This window comes from Vitis vinifera, chromosome 9 (genome assembly GCF_030704535.1).
Source record: "Vitis vinifera cultivar Pinot Noir 40024 chromosome 9, ASM3070453v1".
Lineage (NCBI taxonomy): Eukaryota > Viridiplantae > Streptophyta > Magnoliopsida > Vitales > Vitaceae > Vitis > Vitis vinifera.
In genome coordinates, this window is record NC_081813.1 from 19,074,164 (window position 1) to 19,091,174 (window position 17,011).

Below are 17,011 nucleotides of genomic sequence, written 5' to 3' on the forward strand. Positions count from 1 at the left end.
CCCAAAACACTTAGGGCAAAGCATGAAATAAGTAGAATGTCACAAATAAAGATTTGTACTGCTTCTGATATCAAGGTGGAAATGCCATAAATATAAATATGGGGCTTTGAAATGAATATTTTGGGGGATTGGGATGGATTTGGAAGGCTTTGTGAGGACTTTACCTTGGACTAGTGGGGCTTTCAGATACGATGAAAAAAAATGCGGTTCAAGACATTGTCAAAGCCAGAGATTCAGTATCTCTCACAATATCATACCACCGTCAAAACACCCAGATTATGCGAAAGGGAAGCCTTGACGAGAAGATGCGAAAGAGAAGGCGCTGGAACGACAGTCTTTTTTTTTTTTTTTTCAATTCTTTTATTTGTTATAAATTATAATTTTAGAATTTAATTGAGGGTAAATTGGTCTAATAAAAATGTTAGGCCTTCAGAAGAATTATCAAATTTACCCACCCTTCTCGGTAATTTTTTTCCCCAACCTACACTTAGGGGTAATTCTCCCAAAGAAAAGTGGGGGGGGGGGGGGGGGGGGGGGCGCTCGGGCTCGGCCAAAGAGAGTTTTTGAGGAAGAGAGAGAAGAGTGGGAGGGAAAAATGAAAAAGTGGCCGGTGGTGAGGAGTAGGGGAGGAGAGAGAAGAAGTGGGTGGGTGAGGGTAGGTGTAGGAGAAAAAAGAAGAGAAAGGAGAGAGAAAAATAAAAAATAAAATAAAATAATAAATAAAAATAAAAATATATAATATAATATAATAACAATAATAATAATAATAATAATAACAAGTAAAATTAATAAATAAAAGTAAAAAATAAAAATAAAAATAAAATAAAATAAAATAATAAAAAAATAATTTACAAAATAATGAAAACTAAAAATTAAAGGGTGAGTGGGCCTAAAATAACACATGTAATCGGGATTTAAAATTGAGCTCAAAATTAATGTAAAGATAAAATTTGGACAAATTTTGGGGTCTACAATTATGCTAGTAAAAAAAATCATATCCGTTTTCTTGAAGGTGATATAAAATTAAATTTTATTCATTATTTAAAAAAAAAATATTTCAAATTATAATTTAATGATGTACAAGTTATATCAAAATTGGAAATAAGTTATATAATTTAATGATGTACAATTTAAAGTAAAATTAGAAATAAGTTTTTGTGGACCCCGCATTTCGGCTCATGCACTTCCACTCGATGGCGAGCTCGATTTTTATTTGAAAAATGATTTATTGTTTGAAAAATGACTCGGAGTCGCCTCTTATTTTTGTTTTATTTTTAAAGGGTAAACAAAATAAGAAAGAAAACTCTAAGTGTGACTCCTTATTTGGAAAAAGTGGTTTGTGAAAAATCGGATTGGGCTCGGGGGTCAGGTTACTTATCGGGAAGGTATGGTAAAGACCGTAGCACCCCTCTAAGTCTCTAGAAACGGGTCTTTACTAATAAAATGAAGCAAGTATGACGATTGATAAGTAAATAAATGGATACCGAATAAAAATAAAAACAAAATACTCGAATGAATACGAGAGGCCAAGAACATACCTGAGTGAGGAACTGATTTATTTCATGGGAATCAAAGGTTAGTGAACAAACATAGGATGATTATGTGCATATCATGGAACATAGTAAATCAATCATGTATATCAATCAAATCGATCAATCAATCAATCATAAAATCCCATATGTCGGGCCCCCACCAAAACCCGATTTATTTCTGTATGAATTAATCCCATGAATTTCCATTATTCGGAATTACGAGAATAAATTCATACTTATTTTAAAACATTTCTAAAATCATGGAAGTTGTGAAAATTGCTTGTCAGAAGAAAATGTGGCAGCAAAATTTTATTGAAAATGAGATTTTGAGTGATCCTAAAAATTCTAAAAAAATAAAATTATTTGATAGAAATGGAATTTGGAAAAGTAAAAAAAACTAAAATCCGGGAAATCATATGGAAAATGGGAGTGTGGAGAATCATTTCAAAATTCAGAGAGGAATAAATAATAATAAAGAAAAAAAATAAGAAAGACACGTGACCTAAAGTTGCATGCCAAAGTGGCCATGCAAGGCTTTCACCAATGAGGTTTGATTGGATGTTCCCTCAAGACCTGCCATGCAGCCAACTGTAGAGATCACGTCCAGGTGCAGTTACATGGTGACGCATCTCATGGTCTTCCTTGTCCAATAAATCACATGTCCCATTAAATCTGTTATCCCAATGAATACCTTCCTTCTATCAACCTGAATATACTCCGAGCTCTCTTCATAAAACCCAAGAAGCTTTAGAATGCATCATGTTTCTCCTCCATCTAGGCATATGCTGCAGAGATCATCACTATCACTGACAGAAATCTCTCTGCCTCTTGATAGAGAGATTGAGAATTCGTGGAGAGACACCCCATTAGATGTGTAAATATGCAGGTAAGGTTTGCGGCGTGATGCCCAATCAGCATGAGCCTCAAATTGTGATAGATTGACCTCAGAGTTACAACAAGTACAAAAGATTCCAAAACCCCTTTTGTAGCCAACCAACAATTGATGTCCACGAACATAATAACTCACTTATGTTCCTTCAAGCAGGCCATTTTCTCCAAAAACTAATTTATGCAAGCTCAGATCTTTTTTAGTTACCCTCCCATAACTCTTACTTCCTGACGAGCTGCACTTTGACACACTCTCAGCTGACCTTGATATTGTACTTGGTTTTGGTGACCTGAGATGACTATCACTACTACCAGTCACTTGAGAAGGGCCGGCTTGAGACTCCTTTAATTGCAAACAAGATAAACATAAAACCTTTGAATTTCCAATGCCAGCTCCAAAAATACGACCTTTACAGTTCAGACAGAATGTGGATCTCTTTATCATTGAACAACCAATGGCCACTCTTATGGCTTCATCCAAAGAGTACAATGCAGCATTTTTCCATGCATTCATTACACCGCGGAGGGAAGTCCCGTTCTCAAGGTAAATGTATTCTGGGGGACGTTTATTTGAACTATCAGCATGTGACTTCCAGACATGCTGTTCATCTTCATTGTGCTTGGTAGTAATAATCACCTTCTCAACCACCAAGTAAGCCGAGTAGAACCCCACACCAAACTGTCCAATCATGCTCACATCAGCGCCAACAGCTGAAGCTTCCATGAATTCCTCATGAAGGTTATGTGGTGTGAAATATGGGCATGATGGGTTTGAAAAATATGGGTATCTTTAGTGAACCGGGTAGTGGGAGAAATGGATTGATGGGTATTGGAGGGGTGATAGGAGTGGGTATGAATAAGGGAATTTGAACTCTGTATAGATGGGGTTCATGCGTTTAATTTCCTCCCTTATTGAAGTACTTGAAACCTCCTTTATGCTCATCTTTCCTCGAAACGTAGCCGAAGCGATAAGGTTTTTACCATGGCAAGGATCAGTTGTGCGCATCATATTCATCGCATCCCATATCTACTGGGCAAGTCCTGGGACTGTAAGAGCATGGTAATGTTGGGACCCACGGGAGATGAGTGGTGCCAACCCCACCATGATGAAATGAAGGTGAGGGAACGTGATCGGATTCATTAACAGCTTGCAGAGGTCTGAGTTCAGCTGGCCAGGGAAGAGGAAGCAGCATATGCCTCCGCTCATTGTGGAAGAAATTAGATGGTTCGAGTCACCAAAACTGGACATGATAAGCTTGAGTGTTCAGTAGCAAATATTGTAGAACTTCGTTGTCCAGAACCAGGCGCTCATCTGCACTCCTCTGTCTCGCGCCGGCGCTGCTCCGTGAGTTCTTCTATCCTCTTCTCACATTTCAGTGTAACTTCTGTTTGCTTGAGTCTCTTTTGAAACGGAGTCACTCCTATCTTAGTCGAACAGTGGTTACCTATGAGATATTCAGGTGATGTCAAAGATGGATCTAATATTTTCTTCATCTTACCAATGGAGGTGGTAGTGAGCCTTGGAGATAGTCACAATTCTTTGCTTCCTTCCTTACAACATCGAGAACTGAATCAATGAGCTTCACACCCTCAGTGCAATGACCCTTTGCCCAGTTGTTCCCGACGCCGAACTGCCTAAACGCAAAGTTATCTGGCCTGAAAGTCTATCCAAATGGCCCAGATCTGACGTTGTCCATCGTCCCTGGTTCAAGATCCATGATAACCGCCCTAGGAATAAACTGGTTACAACTGGCTTCGTTGTAGTAGACAATCAGGAGCAATTCCTCAACATTATCAATACGAAGCTTATGGAACAACCTTTCATTCCTTTCCTGAAGGGCCATCATGGCCATGTACTTTTGTAAAGGAACTTGATGTTGACGAATATGGTTCCTCAATTTCCTTTCTTGAAGATCTTGAGTTAATGTGAACTAGGAACCCACATTTTCAATAGTAGCCTATTTTTGTAGGGTGATGCTTCAGGGTACCCATGATCGTACGGAGTTTCCTCAATGGACCTCAAGGAATATGGAACTGAGCCATCATTTTCACCCTTTAAGAGGGGCACAAGAAGCAAGGACCCTGCAAAGGATAGGCCTCTGTATCCTTCAAGATCAGAGAATTCTGCAGCTTTGCTTTCAGAACATCTAGATCCCGAGAATGGCATAGTAGTCACTAGGTTCTCTCTCAACTGAACATTTTAATGATATCCGCTCTTCCGTTTCAATCCATATGAAATGTATGGGCTCTTCTCGGCATTCCAGATCTCAGATTCAGTCACCCAACCATGTTCAAAAGCTCCATAAGATCCTTGAAACTGACTGCAATCCCTCAAAGAGATATTGATGACTCCAGAACGTGATTTCAGTGTGGTGATTTTCATTCCCTTTCCAGCCTCACTCAAGCCAACCAGAGATTCTCAAGTTTAAAATAAATAAAACATGTATGAGAGAAGAAAGAACAGAGGCTAAAACAATGTAAATCTCAAGAAGCCAACAGGAAATATCAAATAACAAACATATTGAGCCTCATTTTAGATGTAAATCCATGGGCTATGAATAGTGGAATCACGGAGAACACTAATGTGATGCAGATGATCCCATACGCATGATATCCTCAAGTGAAATTTAAAAAAAAAAAAAAGAGAATAGCAGAGCAAACACATCTCAACATTGAATGAAAGCTAAACAACCAGAAAAGTGCATGAAGAACAATGTGATAAGAAAATATGAACTAAAAACCCACAATGCGCGCACCTGGGAGAGCTCCTCTCTAGCAGAAATGAGCAAGAAGACTCCTGAGTTTCTCATCTCCTCTGTTTCTCTCCCTCCTCATGCTAACGAAAAACTCCCTCTCTCATAGTAGCCCCCCACTCGCCATATCCCCTGCAACTCCTCTGTAAAACTTTCTCTTTGTTTCAAACCAAAAACGCCTCTCAAGCCTAAAAAAACACCTCCCCAAAATCTCTCTCGTTTTGTAGGTAACCCAATATGAAAAAAATCTAGGTGATTTTGGATCAATTTTCTTCTGTACTTTTATTCTCATCGGTTGCAAATATATATACACAAAGAAGAGATACATCAAGACTCCTAAACAAGGAAAACTCCTAAATAAGGTAAAACTAAACTGTCAAAATACTAAAAAAAACTCCACAGAAACCGAGAACTCTGAGAACTCTGATTAGTTCATCGTCTTCTGCATCCATCTATATACATATATATATATACATATACATATATATATATACATATATATATATATATATACATATATATATATATACATATATATATATATATCCTATACACGGAGTCTAAATTCCTAAATTGTATATGGTAACATTAACAAATACATGGTAAGCCAATTTGTCAATCTTTTCCTATATGTATAGCTAATTTGATTCCTAATTTATATATGGTAACATTAACATTTCCTATATGTACAACCAATTTCATTCCTAATTTGTATATGGCAACATTAACATCCCCCCTCAAATTGATGCTAGTAAGTCAACCAGCAACAATTTGCCAACAAGAAATTGATGTCGCTGTTGAGTCAAAGCTTTGGTGAAGATATCAACCACTTGGAGATAAGAAGAGATGTGAGGAAGAGATATTACCCGACTTTCCAAGGTGTCTCGAATAGAATGACAATCAACCTCAATGTGCTTGGTACATTCATGAAAAACGGGATTGGTGACAATCTGAATAGCACTAGTGTTATCAACATAAAGAGGTGTAGAAGTAGTCTAAGGAAACCCAAGCTCCTCAAGAAGACTGCGTAGCCATACAATTTTAGAACAAGCAGTAGACATGGCATGATACTCGGCCTCAGTAGAGGATTTAGAAACACGGTCTTGTTTCTTACATCTCTAAGAAATTAAGGCATCACCTAAAAACATACACCAACCCGTAGTAGATCGACGTGTATCTGGACACCCACCCCAATCAACATCACTATAGGCAACAAGTTGAAGAGAGGAGCCGGTAGGAAAGAACAACCCACGAGTAGGTGAACCTCGAAGATAGCGGATGATGCGTTGAACTGCAGCAAGGTGGAGATGCCGAGAAGAAGTCATAAACTGACTGACCTGATGAACAACATAGGAAATATCAGGTCGAGTAGTGGTCAAGTAGATAAGACTCCCAACCAGGCACCGATAGAGAGTAGGATCATCCAGAAGGTCCTCTTCATTTTTCCTGTATTTGACATTTACCTCCATAGGAGTATCAACAGAAGAAGTGTCCTCCAAACCAGCCAAAGTCATAAGATCTTGAATATACTTATGCTGGTTCACAAAAATACCACTAGCCCGATGATGAACTTCCAATCCTAAGAAGTATGTGAGTTGTCTAAGATCTTTCATATGAAAAGTTGTATGTAACAACTGCTAAAGCTTAATAATCAAACTACAATCAGTGCCAGTAATGATAATATCATCCACATAAACCAAGAGAAAGACTATACCCGACGCAAACGTGTGGAAGAAGAGGGAATAATCATATTGCCTTTGGGTAAAGCTGAAGGAAATAATTGTACTGTGAAACTTCTCAAACCAAGCCCAAGGCACCTGCTTGAGCCCATACAAATAACGTTTTAGCTTACAAACATCATGAGGAGAAGAATTAGTCATACCAGAGGGAAGCTTCATGTAAATCTCTTCTTGGAGATCACCATGAAGAAAAGCATTCTTCACATCCATCTGATGTAGTTGCCATGATTGTGAAGCGACAATAGCTAAGATGGTTCAAATTGTGGTCATTTTGGCAACAGGAGCAAATGTCTCCTCATAATCAACCCCATATTCCTGCTTGTTACCCAAAGCTACAAGGCGAGCTTTGTATCGGTCCAAAGAGCCATCAGAACAAAGTTTTATAGAGAAAACCCATTTACTCCCAATAGGTTTGACTGTAGGAGGACAAGGAACAATATCCCAAGTATGATTCTCCTCAAGTGCTTGAAGTTCTACTTGCATTGCATTTTGCCAACACTCATGTTCCATGGCCTGTTTGTAGCAAGAGGGAATAGAAATAGTGGATAAAGTAGCAACAAGAGAGATAGGAGAGAAGAATCCATACCAATCAGGGGGTCGAGAAAGACGAGTAGACCGACGAAGAGTGGTGGAAGCAGGAGCAGGATTAGGCGCAGGGTCAAGATTGGAAGGGGGCATAGAGGAAGTGGAATTGTTCATTACTAAAGTCATTGAGTTCAATGTGTTGAGCTTCATAAGTAAATAATGAGTAATCAAAATACGACTGCTTAAATCCATAACCTGTCAACACCACTGCTAACTTGGCAAACTAGCACTTGGGTGCTTGTCGCAGACCATATAATTACTTTTGAATTCTACAGACTTTACCTGGTGTTGGAGACGCAAAACCAAGTGACATCTACATATATACCTCTTCATCTAACTCACCGTGTAGGAAGGCATTATGTACATCCATTTGATGCAGTTCCCAACCTTTCGCAGCTGCAATGGCAAGAAACGTTTGCACTGTGACCATCTTTGCTATCGGGGCAAAAGTCTCATTGTAATCTATGCCTTCAACTTGTTTGTTTCCAAGAATCACTAAGCGCGCCTTGCATCTCTCAATGCTTCCATCAGAATTATATTTAATCTTGTAGACCCATTTGCTCCCGATTGCTTTCTTCCCGAGAGACAAGTCTTCTATTGTCCATGTTTCATTGTCTTCAAGAGCTTGTATCTCTTTTCTCATTGCCTCTCTCCAACATTCATCTTTTATTGCCTCAGCATAAGTGCTTGGTTCACACCCTGTGGTAACAGCTGTTAGAAAGAACCGATGTTGTGCAGAAAATTTATCACAATTCACATAATGTGCTAAAGGATAGGGTGTACCTGAGGATTTTGACTGGAACGATGAACTCGCTGAGGGGCTTACTCGAATGGTATGTGTTACATAGTCTTTCAACCGAATTGAAGGTTTCTTAACCATTTTTCCCTTGCCAAACTGTTCCTCAGACACCATAGGTCTTGACACGTCGGTGTCCCCCCTATCTCCTACTTCAGTATTCCCATCAGTAGCCATCTCCATATTATGACCCATCTCAACATCAATCTCATGCTCTACTCTAAGACAGAAGCCTGTTGCTCCTCCATGTCATTTTGCATATACGGGTCCTCATCATCTGCAGAGAAATCCATGACTCTATTCTCAGTCAAGGAAGAGTTAACAACATTGTTAAAGTACGAAAATTATGCTTCAATAAAGATTACATCCTTTGAAACAAAATATTCGCCGCTTTCCAAGTCATATAATCACCAACCTTTCTTTCCAAATGGATACCCAACAAAAATACATTTTCGGATTCGACTAGCAAATTTGTCTTTATCCCGATTCTAGTCATGGGCATGGCACAAACACCCAAAAGTTCGAATGTGCTTATAGGAGGGGGCTTGTCCATATAAGATCTCATATGGTGTCTTACCATCCAAAAACAGATGGTGTCCTGTTAATCAAATATCCAACTATAAGAACACATTCACCCTAAAACTCAATAGGTAAATGTGCCTGAAATCGTAGGGATCTCGCTATATTGAGAATATGATGATGCTTTCTTTCTACATGTCCATTCTGTTGTGGCGTCTCGACACACGAAGTTTGATGTAAAATTCCATGTTCAGCAAAATATTTTGTCAAACACATAAACTCGATACCATTATCACTCCTAACAATTTTCACATTTTTTTCAAATTTTCGTCTCACCATTACAACGAAATTTTTAAGAACACAAGCAACCTCATCTTTTCTATTCAACAAATATATCCACACTACACGTGAATAGTCATCAACAATTGTCAAGAAATAAATACCTCCACAAGAAGCAGGAACCCTATAAGCTCCCCATAAATCACAATGAATCAGGTCAAAACATTCTTTAGCTTTATTATCACTAGAAAAGAACACTTCTTTGGTTTGATGAGCTCTAAAACAAATATCACAAAACTTATTCTTCACACCATCATTTCTACCAACACTATCAACTTCATAAATTAAATCTACTACCCTAGAAGAGGGATGACCCATTCTTCTATGTCAGAGCTCATAAGACGCAATACTAGTTGTCTTGTAAGCACTAATAGGAGCCATTCCCTTAAGAAAATAAAGCCCCTCGCGTTGTTCACCCGTTCCAATCAGCATTCTCGAATTGCGGTCCTGTATAGCACAAATTTTATTAGTAAATTGAACAACAAGATTGGAATCATCAAGAAGCTACGACACATAAATCAAATTGCATTTCAATTTAGATACAAACAAAACATGTCGTAGTTTCAATTTTTCTCCAAGAGTCACAGTTCCTTCTTTCAAAGCTTTGGTCTTTGCTCCATTTGGCAACCCAACCAGACAAGGCATAATATCACGCAAGTCATTCAAACATTCATATGTGCCAGTCATGTGATGCGAAGCCCCTGTGTCAATAATCCAAAGCAAAATATTTTGTTTACCTATCAACTTCTCATTAGCACCACCTTTGTGTGAGTTCAACATGGTAAGAAGTGTGGCCCATTGTTCGTCACTCAACCCGCTAATTCCTATTCTATCAGAATCAGTCACAACACTTCTCCCACCATCAGTTCCTGACGTTTGAACTGCATTGGCTCTAGCAGTCCCTCCACGTCCTCGTCCTCCACCTGTACCTTGCTAAACACCACGTCCACGCCCGACCACTACGCCCACCTGTGGTTGTGCATGGCTTGTCACCCCACCGATCTGGATAACCAATCCGTTGAAAGCAACTATTAGCTTCTTGTCCCTTCCACTTGCAATTTGAGCAAATCACGGTCTTGTCTTTTCCATCCTCCTCTAGGTTTCGACCACCAACTTGCACTGCAAAACTCATAGGCCTGCCTCTTTCTTCCTTTATCCGAGTCATGGTCCGTACTCGTTCTTGTTGTACGATCATAGCATAAACTCAATTTAGATTCGAAAAAGGTTCGGTGCTCAGGATATTGGAACGTACTATCCCATATCCATCTTCATCTAATCCCATCAAGAATTGATGAACTTTTTCTTCTTCCCGCTTCTTCTCCAACTGAGTGGTAATGTTACATTTACACCTAGTACAAGTACATACTGGAATTGAGTCATAATTGTTCAGTTCGTCCCAAAGAGACTTGAGTCGACCATAATAGACAACTATGCATTGCCCTTCCTGCTTGTAATTCACAAGATCTGATTTCAATTGTTGTACACGTGGACCATTCCCAATAGAAAATCGTCGCTTGATTTCTTCCCAAAGTTCTTTTACGTTTTCTATGTAAGATATGGTTGATCGAAGTGTGGGTTCAATGGTGTTAAACACCTATGAGACAAGCATTGAATTGATGGTCCACCAATCTTCAAGTTCTAGTGAATCGTTGTCCAGTTGTTTGATGGATCCATCCACGAATCCATATTTCTTTTTGGCTCGCAAAGCAGTACGCACAGCACGCGCCCATTCATCATAGTTCTCACCTTTCAGTTGAACTTGGGTAATTATATTACCTGGATTATCGTTGGAAGTCAATGCATAGGGGGTCAGTATTTTTCTGTCCGAGTTGGACCCTCCATCATCTCCTTTCTTCCCATCACCAGCCATGATGATGTATGTTTAGCTCACAATGGCTCTGATACCATGAAAAAACTCTAGGTGATTTTGGATCAATTTTCTTCTGTACTTTTATTCTCATCAGTTGCAAATATATATACACAGAGAAGAGATACATCAAGAATTCTAAACAAGGAAAACTCCTAAACAAGGTAAAACTAAACAAGGAAGAAAATATGTACAAATTACAAACACAATACTTGCCTACTATGCCAATTAAGGCTTACCAAAAACTTGCCAATCAAGGCTTACCATAATCGGCTTGCCAATCAAGGCTTACCATAATCGCTAATACAATATGCTCCTTCCTTCTCGCAAAAAATAATAATAATAATAATAATAATAATAATAATAAATAAATAAATAAATAAACCAACCTCCTCTAAAATATCTTCTTAAAACGGCAGCAAAAGCCCCCCTCTCACCTACAATTGGCTACCCTCATAACCGAATACACGTTCCTACAGAATCTCCCTTTACAAGTGTCCCTTTTCCATTAGCTCATTCAAAACACTAGTTGATTCTCTAGTAGCTGATCAGGAGGCAACACATGGCTCTTTAATAGCCCTCCACCTGGCAAAAAATGAGCTACATGAAAAAAACGAGCCCTACAATGGGGGTCTACAGTTTTATAATAAATTAATAAATTATTTATTTTTTTCTATGTTTATTTTTATTAGTATTTAACTTTATTCAAAATTGAAATTAAGTCTTATAATAATTTATTATTTATTATTTATTTCTATATTTGTTATTATTATTATTTTTTTCTAATTAGTAAATTTAAATATAAACTCAAATATATAATGATTGATTAAAAATATTGAAATTAGAAAGATTATGACATATGCATATGTTCTAATATTAATATTTAAAAAAATTTTAGATATTAAATAAAATATTATTATTATGTTTTTATTAAATTAATTAATCATAATGAATATAATTATACTTAATGTAGTTTATTCTTTATTATTTAATAAAGCAAGCATATTTTATTATTTGTTGAATTTTAAAAACTAAAATAATAATCCTATTCAAATAAGATTTCTAACTCTTATAAAACTAAAACAAAAAAAATATATACTTTAATCATGATTTTCTTTCATAACCTATCAAAGTTTATGAAAGTGGAGACATTTATAAATATTAAAAAAAAAAAAAAGATAAACTTTGATTTTGTGACACATAACATAATCAGAAAATAAGTATGTTTTAAATTAAAAAGAAACTTATATTTTAAACTCAAATAATTATTTAAATTTTGAAATCAATGTATTCTTATTTATAATTTTATAAAAATAGAGAAATTATTTTAAAAAAGTATATCTATATTATTTTTCATTTTTAAATATAAATTTATTGATATTTATTTATTATTTAATTCAATATATATAAATTTGATGTGTATTTTTTAAAATAAAAAAAATCTGAATCTTATATATTTGTCGCATGGATAAATATGAGGGGTAAGTACGAGAAAATAGTCTTGGAGAAGAGTGATTGTTTCTCTCTCACATGTGACCATCCCTATCTTTTCTCTTTTACAGCACTGCAGATTACATAGAAGCAAGAAAAGGCCGACGGTTTCGTAAATATATCAAGAAAATAAGATTAAAAATGGTAAAAAAATTAGTACTTGCGTGTAGTGATCTAAAATGTTGGCCAATCTTTAATGGGCACATTAGTCTTTGTGGCAACATTGCTTGGAAACAGAGCAGCACGAACCTTTTTAAATGCAGTATCGGCTCCTTCCAGTATCAGGAATCTCAAAAATTCGTTTGTCTTTCGTAGGGAAAAGTTTTTGCATGCAAACAACTACAACTAAGAACACTAGGTGATTTTTATCTTAAAAAAAAATCACAATTCAACAAATATTTTCAAATGTACTACACCTTTAAAAAATTCAATCGATAATAAATGTAAAAATAGTTTCTTAAGTGTTATATTTTAATAAATATTTTAAAAAATAAATAATATTTTTATCAAAAATCCAAAACACACCTCCAATCTTGAAAAGGCTACCGAGTCTTGGACATTCCCAGTATAAAAAAGACAAAAAAAAAAAAAAAAATCATTTGTAAAAATAAGGATGTCTACTGAGTTAAAAAAAAAAAATCTTATTTAGATAAATTATTCAAAATATAATTATAGACTCTAAAATTTGTCCCAATTTTATTTTTACATTAATTTCGAACCTAATTAAAACTTTAGAAATTAAATTTCAAATAAAATATATTATATAAAATTTTATCTAAAAATTATTGAAAGTGGTATTTATTATTTTTTTTTATTGACTTTCAAACTTATCTAATTTTTTACTTGAAAGGTAATAGAACATGTTTACAAAAAAAAAAAAAATTAATTTTTCATTTTTTAAATAAATGAGTATAAATATATTAAAAAAATTAAAGATAATCTTAGTAAAAAATTTGATAAATATGATTATAATTTTAAATATAGATTCATTTGGATAAAATTTCACAAAAAAAAAATAGTGGAAAGAAAGAACATTGCTAAAACTACAAAAACAAAATATACAATTACAAAAATTTGATGATGAAATTTAAAAATAAAATTTGAAACAATTATTGAGTGAGAGAATTTGAGTGGGGGAAAAATATTTGAGTGGAAAAAATGGGAAAGTTTTTCGAAATCACTTTAAATCCTTAACAAAAAGTAGCCTTGTACAATTAGTAAATTTGTCTTGTACAGTTAGTGTAATACCATTGTACAATAACTCAAATTTCATACATCATTTTATGAATATCTAACAATAGGTCGGTTAACCATGTTTGCATTAGTTTGGTTTTAAAAAGGAAAAAAAATTGTTGTATAATTTTGTTTTACAATCATCATAAGTGAGGTACCTATTAAAATGACTATATACAAGTTAGATAAAATACATGAGATGAATGTATGCTTAACCAATGTGTGTAAGGAATGTCATTTATCATCGGTTAAGGGAAATAAACAAACAAGTTTTTTAGAATCACTTAAAATCCTTCACAAATAATAGTCTTGTACACCCTTGTATAGTTAGTATATTTGTCATGTATACTTAGTGTAAATACCTTATACAGTGACTAAAAAAAAAACGTTATTTTATTTTATTTTCAATACAAAATGTAATTAAAAATAAGATAAAGAAATTACTTAAAAACTATTACTTAAACCAAATTTATTTATTTATTTCCTTTTATTTTTGGAAATAAAGAAAAAAGAATAAAAAATTTATTTAACCATAAGAAATATGAATATAAGATCAGTTGGAAATTTCTAAATTTATTTATTTATTTTTGGAATTAAAAAAATAAAAAATAAAAAATTTATTTAATCATAAAAAATATTGATATAAGATATATTAAAAAATAGAAATAACCCCAAATTTATTTACTTATTTCATTTTATTTATTAAATTAGAAATTAATTTATTTTAATAGATTAAAATGTGCACAATTGATTTATTACTTTGTTAATTATGGATATATTAAAATTTTCGATAAAAAATAAATAAAGAAAATAAAATTAAAAAGAGTAATAAATATATATAATTTAGTTATTTAATTATTTTTCATGTAAAAGATAGTCCCATAAAAAACACATAATTGATCAATTTCTTTGTTTAATCGTAAACATACTATATTTTTTTTATTATTAAAATAACTAATGAAAAAAAAATAAAAATGGATAATCAATGAATGAAATTTAGTTCTTTTTATTATTTTCATATAAAAAATAGTACTAAACAAGGTTTTCAATTTTTATTTTTTAAAATAGTTTTCATTTTTTAATTAAATGTTTTTTCAAAAAGAAAATATAAAAAATATAAATCATATTACTATTTTTTAGAAAGTATTTTTTAAAATAGCTTTCGAACATAATTTTTCTTTATTTATAATTTAAAATAGAAAATAATGTTGATTTTCAATTATTTATAAATTTTTTTTTAAAAATAATGAAAAATCCAAATTGTTAAAATATAATTATTATGGTTGCATGAATAGTGGTGCAATAAAAACAAAAAAAAAAAAAGTTTATGTGAAAGGTCATTGGATATTTTAGTCCATCACTATTTTATGTCCTTAAAAGGTAATGTATAGAAATTTGAAGGATATATTGGTCTTTTAACATCTCATATCATTTCCATCAATTATGGAAGTTATATAGACCAAATGTTAATTTTTGGGCCCAAAACACAATTCTCCCTTTTCTCTTCCACCTACCTACCCCACCCATTTTCTCTCTCTCCTCCTATACCTCCTCATACCCCCGCGTCACCACATGCCCCCTCACCTTTCTTCTATCATTTTTTTATTTTATTTTATTTCACCTCTTTTCTCATTTTTCTTCCTCCACTCTCCTCTCTTCCCATTTTTCTTCTTCCCTTTGGCCCGCTACCCCCTCCCTCCCACCCATTTTCTTTTTCCCCATCTCAACTTCTTCTTCCCCCATTCTTCTGTTAGAAAATTTTTTATATGGGCTAACGTTAATTGAATAATTTGTATTTTCAAAAACGGGTTAATGGATAGTCTATTATATATAATAAGCCCAATTAACTAGTGATCATATTTTAGATTGTGTTTTGCATCTTTCGAATAGAAGCTCAATTGAGTGGCAAGTGTAGGTTATGGGTCTCATTGAAGCCCATTATGGGAGGGCCCAATGAGAACCCAATTTGAGTTATGCTAAGTCCCCTCTCTAATCTAGATAAAAAAGGTTTTTTCTGTTTTCCCATTGAGCCACCAAGCTGTTAATTATCAAGATCATAAAGAGGAAGACTTGGTTGCAACAATCAATCACGGTTTTTTATGATGACTCAAACAAGTATGTTCTTTATAGTGATTTCCTATTGTTAGTATCCTTTAATCATGTATGATTAATCTATGTGATTATGTAAATATTTTACATATGGTATCAGAACGAGATTTACATGATTTAGGATCTACAATTGGAAATCGAAAATAAAATTTTTAGTTTTTTATTTTATTTTATTTTCGGAGCCAAATCTGTGATCCATGAATGTGTATGTTTTTTTTTTTTTTTTCTTTTGATTATGAAACTTTAGGCCTTTTGTTCCTCTTGTCACAAACTTTAAATTGATGTATCATATGTGCAATTTCGTTCTTTAAATTGGGAGTAATTAAGTTTTTAAATTTTTGGAATTTTCTTGTTTAAAGATTCAAGAAAAAAATTTATTTGTTCAAATTATTGTGTTTTACTCAAATTAAACTCTTAGATTTTGTTGTTTACATATATTATAGTTGATATGTAGCATCAATTTCGGTTTTTTGGCACAATTTGGTGAAAATTGAAAATTCGAAAATATGGGTATGAACCCTAGAAAATTCGATTTTATATTTTTTTAAAAATTGAGCAAGATTGATAAGTTTTTTTGTTTAATTAATTGTTGTAGAGAGATTTCTTATATTGTTAAGGCAAAAATACATGTAAAATGAAGCCGAAATAGGTGTTAAAATAGAGTTTTTCGATCTTCGTTATGAATGTATGAAAAACCGAATTTTGTTAATCAATTATAGAGATCTTTAAGTTGTTTTTTTATGATTAAATGTCCTAGAATTGTTAGAAACAACCTAAAGTTTAAAACCCCTCAAGATCCCGATCAAAAAAAACTTTTTTTTTTCAAATGTTTGTAATCCGGGTTGCAACTAGGTCATTTGACTCGTATTGCAAAATTTTTTGACCTAGTGCTGGAGGTTGAAGATGACCTCCACACATGCCACACGTGTCACATGTGCCACACGTTCCCCACTCGCGGTTCAAGTGTGTGAGGCGCGTGTAACCTCATCTGGTGTCCGTTTTGAGCCTCATTTTTTCCTGTACGCTCGTTTTTTTGTAATCTATTTTTCTGGATATATTATTTTATTTTTGGGGGGTCAAAAATATTTATTAAATAATTATTACTTATTTATGTGATTTAATTAGCTTAAAATTATTGTTGGTATAATTTTATGTTGAGA

At 33.9% G+C, this 17,011-nt stretch overlaps 1 pseudogene; it reads right to left on the bottom strand.

The window, feature by feature from the left end:
* Window positions 1-3,210: 3,210 nt before the first annotated feature.
* On the bottom strand, window positions 3,211-4,273 carry LOC109123169 (tubulin beta-1 chain-like; annotated as a pseudogene).
* Window positions 4,274-17,011: the final 12,738 nt, after the last annotated feature.